This window comes from Tasmannia lanceolata, unplaced genomic scaffold, assembly GCF_043159265.1.
Source record: "Tasmannia lanceolata isolate RefF3 unplaced genomic scaffold, GAP_Taslan_0.1 ptg000018l, whole genome shotgun sequence".
Lineage (NCBI taxonomy): Eukaryota > Viridiplantae > Streptophyta > Magnoliopsida > Canellales > Winteraceae > Tasmannia > Tasmannia lanceolata.
The window spans coordinates 37,015,593-37,024,231 of NW_027518695.1; positions in this window are offsets into that span (position 1 = coordinate 37,015,593).

An 8,639-nucleotide genomic window follows, 5' to 3' on the forward strand; every position below is an offset into this window, starting at 1 on the left:
ATTTGTTGCATTTCGAAAGAGTCGAAGTGTAGTTTAAAACGGAAGAAACGGAGATGAAAAACTACTTGTATTTTGAGAGCTATGATGGAAATAGTTAGATTCGCGCTTTGGTCTAGCAGTTTGCAGACATACCTCCGATTGAATGACCATAACTCACTCAATTCAACCCGGAATTCATTGAAATTTATTCCATTTCGAAGGAGTCGAAGTGTAGTCTAAAACGGAAGAAACAGAGATGAAAAAGTCCTAGACGGAAATAGTTAGACTCGCGCTTTGGTCTAGCAGTTTATAGACCTACGTCCGGTTGATTGACCATAACTCAGTCAATTCAACTCGGAATTGAGTCAAATTCATGCCATTTCGAAGATGTCGAAGTGTAGTTGAAAACATTAGAAATGGAGATGAAAAACTCCAAGTATTTTAAGAGTTATGACGGAAATAGTTAGACTCGCCCTTTCGCCTAGCAGTTTACAGACCTACCTCCGATTTAATGACCACAACTCACTCAATTGAACATGTAATTCAATGAAATTTGTTGCATTTCGAAGTAGTCGAAGTGTAGTTTAAAACGGAAGAATTGGAGATGAAAAACTATTTGTATTTTGAGAGTTATGATGGAAATAGTTAGATTCGCGCTTTTGTCTAGCAGTTTGCAGACATACCTCCGATTGAATGACCATAACTCACTCAATTCAACCCGGAATTCATTGAAATTTATTCCATTTCGAAGGAGTCGAAGTGTAGTCTAAAACGGAAGAAACAGAGATGAAAAAGTCCTAGTATTTTGAGAGTTATGACAGAAATAGTTAGACTCGCGCTTTGGTCTAGCAGTTTACAGACTTACGTCCGGTTGATTGACCATAACTCAGTCAATTCAACTCGGAATTGAGTCAAATTCATGCCATTTCGAAGATGTCGAAGTCTAGTTGAAAACATAAGAAACGGAGATGAAAAACTCCAAGTATTTTAAGAGTTATGACAGAAATAGTTAGACTCGCCCTTTCGCCTAGCAGTTTACAGACCTACCTCCGATTGAATGACCATAACTCACTCAATTCAACTCGGAATTCATTGAAATTTGTTCCATTTCGAAGGACTCGAACTGTAGTTTAAAACGGAAGAAATGGAGATGAAAAAAGTCAAGTATTTTGAGAGTTATGGTGGAAATAGTTAGACTCGCACTTTGGTCTAGCAGTTTACAGACCAACCTGCAATTGATTGACAATAACTTACTCAATTTAACTCGGAATTGATTCAAATTCATGCCATTTTGAAGGTGTTTAAGTGTAGTTGAAAACGAAAGAAACAGAGATGAAAAATTCCAAGTATCTTAAGAGTTATGATGGAAATAGTTAGACTCGCGCTTTGGTCTAGCAGTTTACGGACCTGCTTCCGATTCATTGACCATAAGTCACTAAATTCGATTCGGAATTTATTCAAATTCATGCCATTTGGAAGATGTCGAAGAGTAGCTGAAAACGAAAGAAACGGAGACGAAAAACTCCAAGTATTTTAAGAGTTATGATAGAAATAGTTAGACTCGCGCTTTCGCCTAGCAGTTTACAGACCTACCTCCGATTTAATGAACACAACTCACTCAATTAAACATGTAATTCAATGAAATTTGTTGCATTTCGAAGTAGTCGAAGTGTAGTTTAAAACGGAAGAAACGGAGATGAAAAACTACTTGTATTTTGAGAGTTATGATGGAAATAGTTAGATTCGCGCTTTGGTCTAGCAGTTTGCAGACATACCTCCGATTGAATGACCATAACTCACTCAATTCAATCCGGAATTCATTGAAATTTATTCCATTTCGAAGGAGTCGAAGTGTAGTCTAAAACGGAAGAAACAGAGATGAAAAAGTCCTAGCATTTTGAGAGTTATGACGGAAATAGTTAGACTCGCGCTTTGGTCTAGCAGTTTATAGACCTACGTCCGGTTGATTGACCATAACTCAGTCAATTCAACTCGGAATGGAGTCAAATTCATGCCATTTCGAAGATGTCGAAGTGTAGTTGAAAACAATAGAAACGGAGATGAAAAACTCCAAGTATTTTAAGAGTTATGACGGAATTAGTTAGACTCGCCCTTTCGCCTAGCAGTTTACAGACCTATCTCCGATTGAATGACCATAACTCACTCAATTCAACCCGGAATTAATTGAAATTTGTTCCATTTCGAATGAGTAGAAGTGTAGTTTAAAACGAAAGAAACGGAGGTTAAAAAAGCCAAGTATTTCGGGAGTTATGAGGGAAATAGTTAGACTCGCACTTTAGTGTAGCAGTTTACAGACCTACCTCCGATTGATTGACCATAACTCAGTCAATTCAACTCGGAATTTAGTCAAATTCATGCCGTTTCGAAGATGTCGAAGTGTAGTTGAAAACATAAGAAACGGAGATGAAAAACTCCAAGTATTTTAAGAGTTACGATGGAAATAGTTAGACTCGCACTTTCGCCTAGCAGTTTACTGACCTACCTCCGATTGAATGACCATAACCCACTCAATTCAACTCGGAATTCATTGAAATTCGTTCCATTACGAAGGAGTCGAAAGTGTAGCTGAAAATGGAAGAAACGGAGATGAAAACTCCAAGTATTTTGAGAGTTACGGTGGAAATAGTTAGGCTCGCGTTTTCGCCTAGCAGTTTACAGACCTACCTCCGATTGAATGACCATAAGTCACTAAAATTCAACTCGGAATTCATTGAACTTTGTTCCATTTCGAAGGAGTCGAAGTGTAGTTTAAAACAGAAGAAACGGAGATAAAAAAAACCAAGTATTTTGAGATTTATGGTGGAAATTGTTAGACTCGCACTTTGGTCTAGCAGTTTACAGACATACCTCCGATTGATTGACTATAACTCACTCAATTCAACTCGAAATTGATTCAAATTCATGCAATTTCGAAGATGTCGAAGTGAAGTTGAAAACGGAAGAAACGGAGATGGAAACACTCCAAGTATTTTAAGAGTTATGATGGAAATAGTTGGACTCTTGCTTTCGCCTAGCAGTTTAGAGACCTACCTCCGATTGAATGACCATAACTCACTCAATTCAACCCGGATTTCATTGAAATTTGTTCCATTTCGAAGGAGTCGAAGTGTAGTTTAAAACGGAAGAAACGGAGATGCAAAAAGCCAAGTATTTTGAGAGTTATGGTGGAAATAGTTAGACTCGCACTTTGGTCTAGTAGTTTACAGACCTACCTCCGATTGATTGACCATAACTCACTCAATTCAACTCAGAATTGAATCAAATTCATGGCATTGCGAAGATGTCGAAGTGTAGTTGGAAACGGAGACGAAAAACTCCAAGTATTTTAAGAGTTATGATAGAAATAGTTAAACTCGCGCTTTCGCCTAGCAGTTTACAGACCTACCTCCGATTTAATGAGCACAACTCACTCAATTGAACATGTAATTCAATGAAATTTGTTGCATTTCGAAAGAGTCGAAGTGTAGTTTAAAACGGAAGAAACGGAGATGAAAAACTACTTGTATTTTGAGAGCTATGATGGAAATAGTTAGATTCGCGCTTTGGTCTAGCAGTTTGCAGACATACCTCCGATTGAATGACCATAACTCACTCAATTCAACCCGGAATTCATTGAAATTTATTCCATTTCGAAGGAGTCGAAGTGTAGTCTAAAACGGAAGAAACAGAGATGAAAAAGTCCTAGACGGAAATAGTTAGACTCGCGCTTTGGTCTAGCAGTTTATAGACCTACGTCCGGTTGATTGACCATAACTCAGTCAATTCAACTCGGAATTGAGTCAAATTCATGCCATTTCGAAGATGTCGAAGTGTAGTTGAAAACATTAGAAACGGAGATGAAAAACTCCAAGTATTTTAAGAGTTATGACGGAAATAGTTAGACTCGCCCTTTCGCCTAGCAGTTTACAGACCTACCTCCGATTTAATGACCACAACTCACTCAATTGAACATGTAATTCAATGAAATTTGTTGCATTTCGAAGTAGTCGAAGTGTAGTTTAAAACGGAAGAATTGGAGATGAAAAACTATTTGTATTTTGAGAGTTATGATGGAAATAGTTAGATTCGCGCTTTTGTCTAGCAGTTTGCAGACATACCTCCGATTGAATGACCATAACTCACTCAATTCAACCCGGAATTCATTGAAATTTATTCCATTTCGAAGGAGTCGAAGTGTAGTCTAAAACGGAAGAAACAGAGATGAAAAAGTCCTAGTATTTTGAGAGTTATGACAGAAATAGTTAGACTCGCGCTTTGGTCTAGCAGTTTACAGACTTACGTCCGGTTGATTGACCATAACTCAGTCAATTCAACTCGGAATTGAGTCAAATTCATGCCATTTCGAAGATGTCGAAGTCTAGTTGAAAACATAAGAAACGGAGATGAAAAACTCCAAGTATTTTAAGAGTTATGACAGAAATAGTTAGACTCGCCCTTTCGCCTAGCAGTTTACAGACCTACCTCCGATTGAATGACCATAACTCACTCAATTCAACTCGGAATTCATTGAAATTTGTTCCATTTCGAAGGACTCGAACTGTAGTTTAAAACGGAAGAAATGGAGATGAAAAAAGTCAAGTATTTTGAGAGTTATGGTGGAAATAGTTAGACTCGCACTTTGGTCTAGCAGTTTACAGACCAACCTGCAATTGATTGACAATAACTTACTCAATTTAACTCGGAATTGATTCAAATTCATGCCATTTTGAAGGTGTTTAAGTGTAGTTGAAAACGAAAGAAACAGAGATGAAAAATTCCAAGTATCTTAAGAGTTATGATGGAAATAGTTAGACTCGCGCTTTGGTCTAGCAGTTTACGGACCTGCTTCCGATTCATTGACCATAAGTCACTAAATTCGATTCGGAATTTATTCAAATTCATGCCATTTGGAAGATGTCGAAGAGTAGCTGAAAACGAAAGAAACGGAGACGAAAAACTCCAAGTATTTTAAGAGTTATGATAGAAATAGTTAGACTCGCGCTTTCGCCTAGCAGTTTACAGACCTACCTCCGATTTAATGACCACAACTCACTCAATTAAACATGTAATTCAATGAAATTTGTTGCATTTCGAAGTAGTCGAAGTGTAGTTTAAAACGGAAGAAACGGAGATGAAAAACTACTTGTATTTTGAGAGTTATGATGGAAATAGTTAGATTCGCGCTTTGGTCTAGCAGTTTGCAGACATACCTCCGATTGAATGACCATAACTCACTCAATTCAATCCGGAATTCATTGAAATTTATTCCATTTCGAAGGAGTCGAAGTGTAGTCTAAAACGGAAGAAACAGAGATGAAAAAGTCCTAGCATTTTGAGAGTTATGACGGAAATAGTTAGACTCGCGCTTTGGTCTAGCAGTTTATAGACCTACGTCCGGTTGATTGACCATAACTCAGTCAATTCAACTCGGAATGGAGTCAAATTCATGCCATTTCGAAGATGTCGAAGTGTAGTTGAAAACAATAGAAACGGAGATGAAAAACTCCAAGTATTTTAAGAGTTATGACGGAATTAGTTAGACTCGCCCTTTCGCCTAGCAGTTTACAGACCTATCTCCGATTGAATGACCATAACTCACTCAATTCAACCCGGAATTAATTGAAATTTGTTCCATTTCGAATGAGTAGAAGTGTAGTTTAAAACGAAAGAAACGGAGGTTAAAAAAGCCAAGTATTTCGGGAGTTATGAGGGAAATAGTTAGACTCGCACTTTAGTGTAGCAGTTTACAGACCTACCTCCGATTGATTGACCATAACTCAGTCAATTCAACTCGGAATTTAGTCAAATTCATGCCGTTTCGAAGATGTCGAAGTGTAGTTGAAAACATAAGAAACGGAGATGAAAAACTCCAAGTATTTTAAGAGTTACGATGGAAATAGTTAGACTCGCGCTTTCGCCTAGCAGTTTACTGACCTACCTCCGATTGAATGACCATAACCCACTCAATTCAACTCGGAATTCATTGAAATTCGTTCCATTACGAAGGAGTCGAAAGTGTAGCTGAAAATGGAAGAAACGGAGATGAAAACTCCAAGTATTTTGAGAGTTACGGTGGAAATAGTTAGGCTCGCGTTTTCGCCTAGCAGTTTACAGACCTACCTCCGATTGAATGACCATAAGTCACTAAAATTCAACTCGGAATTCATTGAACTTTGTTCCATTTCGAAGGAGTCGAAGTGTAGTTTAAAACAGAAGAAACGGAGATAAAAAAAACCAAGTATTTTGAGATTTATGGTGGAAATTGTTAGACTCGCACTTTGGTCTAGCAGTTTACAGACATACCTCCGATTGATTGACTATAACTCACTCAATTCAACTCGAAATTGATTCAAATTCATGCAATTTCGAAGATGTCGAAGTGAAGTTGAAAACGGAAGAAACGGAGATGGAAACACTCCAAGTATTTTAAGAGTTATGATGGAAATAGTTGGACTCTTGCTTTCGCCTAGCAGTTTAGAGACCTACCTCCGATTGAATGACCATAACTCACTCAATTCAACCCGGATTTCATTGAAATTTGTTCCATTTCGAAGGAGTCGAAGTGTAGTTTAAAACGGAAGAAACGGAGATGCAAAAAGCCAAGTATTTTGAGAGTTATGGTGGAAATAGTTAGACTCGCACTTTGGTCTAGTAGTTTACAGACCTACCTCCGATTGATTGACCATAACTCACTCAATTCAACTCAGAATTGAATCAAATTCATGGCATTGCGAAGATGTCGAAGTGTAGTTGGAAACGGAGACGAAAAACTCCAAGTATTTTAAGAGTTATGATAGAAATAGTTAAACTCGCGCTTTCGCCTAGCAGTTTACAGACCTACCTCCGATTTAATGAGCACAACTCACTCAATTGAACATGTAATTCAATGAAATTTGTTGCATTTCGAAAGAGTCGAAGTGTAGTTTAAAACGGAAGAAACGGAGATGAAAAACTACTTGTATTTTGAGAGCTATGATGGCAATAGTTAGATTCGCGCTTTGGTCTAGCAGTTTGCAGACATACCTCCGATTGAATGACCATAACTCACTCAATTCAACCCGGAATTCATTGAAATTTATTCCATTTCGAAGGAGTCGAAGTGTAGTCTAAAACGGAAGAAACAGAGATGAAAAAGTCCTAGACGGAAATAGTTAGACTCGCGCTTTGGTCTAGCAGTTTATAGACCTACGTCCGGTTGATTGACCATAACTCAGTCAATTCAACTCGGAATTGAGTCAAATTCATGCCATTTCGAAGATGTCGAAGTGTAGTTGAAAACATTAGAAACGGAGATGAAAAACTCCAAGTATTTTAAGAGTTATGACGGAAATAGTTAGACTCGCCCTTTCGCCTAGCAGTTTACAGACCTACCTCCGATTTAATGACCACAACTCACTCAATTGAACATGTAATTCAATGAAATTTGTTGCATTTCGAAGTAGTCGAAGTGTAGTTTAAAACGGAAGAATTGGAGATGAAAAACTATTTGTATTTTGAGAGTTATGATGGAAATAGTTAGATTCGCGCTTTTGTCTAGCAGTTTGCAGACATACCTCCGATTGAATGACCATAACTCACTCAATTCAACCCGGAATTCATTGAAATTTATTCCATTTCGAAGGAGTCGAAGTGTAGTCTAAAACGGAAGAAACAGAGATGAAAAAGTCCTAGTATTTTGAGAGTTATGACAGAAATAGTTAGACTCGCGCTTTGGTCTAGCAGTTTACAGACTTACGTCCGGTTGATTGACCATAACTCAGTCAATTCAACTCGGAATTGAGTCAAATTCATGCCATTTCGAAGATGTCGAAGTCTAGTTGAAAACATAAGAAACGGAGATGAAAAACTCCAAGTATTTTAAGAGTTATGACAGAAATAGTTAGACTCGCCCTTTCGCCTAGCAGTTTACAGACCTACCTCCGATTGAATGACCATAACTCACTCAATTCAACTCGGAATTCATTGAAATTTGTTCCATTTCGAAGGACTCGAACTGTAGTTTAAAACGGAAGAAATGGAGATGAAAAAAGTCAAGTATTTTGAGAGTTATGGTGGAAATAGTTAGACTCGCACTTTGGTCTAGCAGTTTACAGACCAACCTGCAATTGATTGACAATAACTTACTCAATTTAACTCGGAATTGATTCAAATTCATGCCATTTTGAAGGTGTTTAAGTGTAGTTGAAAACGAAAGAAACAGAGATGAAAAATTCCAAGTATCTTAAGAGTTATGATGGAAATAGTTAGACTCGCGCTTTGGTCTAGCAGTTTACGGACCTGCTTCCGATTCATTGACCATAAGTCACTAAATTCGATTCGGAATTTATTCAAATTCATGCCATTTGGAAGATGTCGAAGAGTAGCTGAAAACGAAAGAAACGGAGACGAAAAACTCCAAGTATTTTAAGAGTTATGATAGAAATAGTTAGACTCGCGCTTTCGCCTAGCAGTTTACAGACCTACCTCCGATTTAATGACCACAACTCACTCAATTAAACATGTAATTCAATGAAATTTGTTGCATTTCGAAGTAGTCGAAGTGTAGTTTAAAACGGAAGAAACGGAGATGAAAAACTACTTGTATTTTGAGAGTTATGATGGAAATAGTTAGATTCGCGCTTTGGTCTAGCAGTTTGCAGACATACCTCCGATTGAATGAC